The following is a 2,239-nucleotide window of genomic DNA, read 5'->3' as shown; positions in this document are numbered from 1 at the left end:
TGGGCATTTCCCAGCACTTTTCCTATTCGTCATTTTCATATTTTCGTAGCTCTCCGGGATCCGCACGAGCCCTTGTTGGCTTGTGAGACTTCTTCGTCGTCCGGCCCGGCGAAATCTAAAAACATTCTGTCGTAGTTTAGAGTAGTGTAGAAACCGTAACCACTGGGAACACAATGTGTCCTACCACGCGGCTGTCACCAGTCGCCAAAGGAAACTGTGTGACCCCTTTATATTATTTTCTTTGGCTCTGCTGAGCACATTTTATTTTTGTGTAACAGGGGACTCGTCCCCCCACCCCGACGCGCAGGATGGAGTCCTCAACTCTATCCCTGCCAACTAGGAAGACCTCACCTGACGACCCCAATATCGACCCAGACAAGGCTAGACACGTGTTTCTTCATTCTGACAAGACCCGATTACCTGACCTCAACCCATTTATGCTTAAGAAATGTTTATCTCAATTTACCGATGATATTAGCCAAGTTAAGAAACTTAGAAGTGGAGACCTCCAAGTTACCACCAACTCTGGGAAAGCTACACGCGATCTTCTCAAGGCCAGGAAGTTTCATTCCTTCGATGTTGTTGCATCCATCCCTAGGTCACTCAACTCCTGCAGAGGAGTAATCCACTGCAGAGATTTGATGACCATGGAAGAATGTGACATCCTCGATGAGATGAAATCTGAAGGAATATTAGATGTTAAATTCATAACGCGACTGGACCGAGAAAGGGAAATGCGAGTGAACACGCCCCTCATAATTCTAACTTTCAATTCAACAACCCTCCCTGACCACGTCAAAATTGGATACATTCATGTCCCAACACGACCATATGTCCCTAACCCGTTACGCTGCAACAAATGCTTCAAATATGGTCACCTTGTCAAATTCTGCAGCAAACAATCAGTCGTATGCGGTAAGTGTGCAGGCGAACATCCTACGGATGCTTGCTCTACTAACGTGTTTCAATGTGTTAACTGTCCCTCCAATAACAACCATGCATCCACCTCCCGAGACTGTCCCACTTTCAAAATAGAAAAACAAATTTGTACGGAAAAAGCAACTTGTGGCATATCCTTTTACGAAGCAAGGAAGCGTATGATGGAAAGACTAGTTACCCCAACTAGTACCTCCGGAGCAACTTCCTATGCTTCGGCAGTAAAGAAAACTTATAGAACCATTGAAACACAAACAGAGAGCAAACACTCCAACAAGGAAAAAGATCAACGCCCAACTACCAAGCAAACTCACTCGCACCTTCCTTCCCCGTTTCTAATAAGCGACTTTTAAGTCCCATTTCTACCTAAGAACGAAAATCCGGGGCTAAACAAACATCTCCCACTAAGGCCAAGAAAGGAAGAAACCGAAGCAAAAAAAAAAAAAAAAAAAAAAAATCCAGAGGAATTGCCGAGGTGTTAGAAGAAAAGTAAATGACCTTGTAATTTTTAACTCCCTAAACAACCCCTCAGTAATATGTCTACAGGAAACACTCCTCAAGCCCAGTGTAGAGTTCACACTTAAAAACTTTACCGTATATAGGAAGGACAGGTTAGCGCCTGGAGGCGGGGTCGCAGTTGCAGTTGCAGTCAGCGACTGCCTTCCCCAAAGGGAATTACCACTCTCTACTAACTTGGAGGCAGTCGCAGTGAAAACCAAACTGCAAAATAAACTCGTCACCATCTGCTCCATCTACCTACCTCCCGATCCTCAATTCCCACAAGTGGAGGTTAACAAGTTGATTAGACAACTACCCCACCACAAGCTTATAGTGGGAGATTTCAACTCCCACCATCACACGTGGGGTAGCAACCATACATCTCCTCGAGGGGAGCAGATGGAAGAGGTGCTCAATAACAACAACCTGGTCCTCCTAAATACTCGTACTGGCAGTCCCACTCGTGTAGACAATACTAGGGGTTCCTTTTCATGCATTGATTTATCCATATCATCTCCTACGTTGTCTGACATTATCCAATGGACCACGCATGACGACACCATGCTTAGCGATCATTTCCCAGTTATCCTAAAAATAGGCGGTGACCACGCTACGGCTCCTCCAGCCTACGGAGACAACCCACCCCTTCCCTGTCCCAAATTTAACATAAAAAAGCCAACTGGGAAATGTATCGCACAACCACCAACGTCAACATCACAGGGTATATGGATAACAAAATATCAAATTTATCAAACTCTATTTTGAATTCAGCTCTTAAACATATACCAAAAACCTCAGTATTTCA

The sequence above is a fragment of the Oratosquilla oratoria genome, chromosome 2 (assembly GCF_046742065.1).
Source record: "Oratosquilla oratoria isolate Oo_2021 chromosome 2, ASM4674206v1, whole genome shotgun sequence".
Taxonomy (NCBI): Eukaryota; Metazoa; Arthropoda; class Malacostraca; order Stomatopoda; family Squillidae; genus Oratosquilla; species Oratosquilla oratoria.
Note: the sequence above shows the minus strand (reverse complement) of the source record.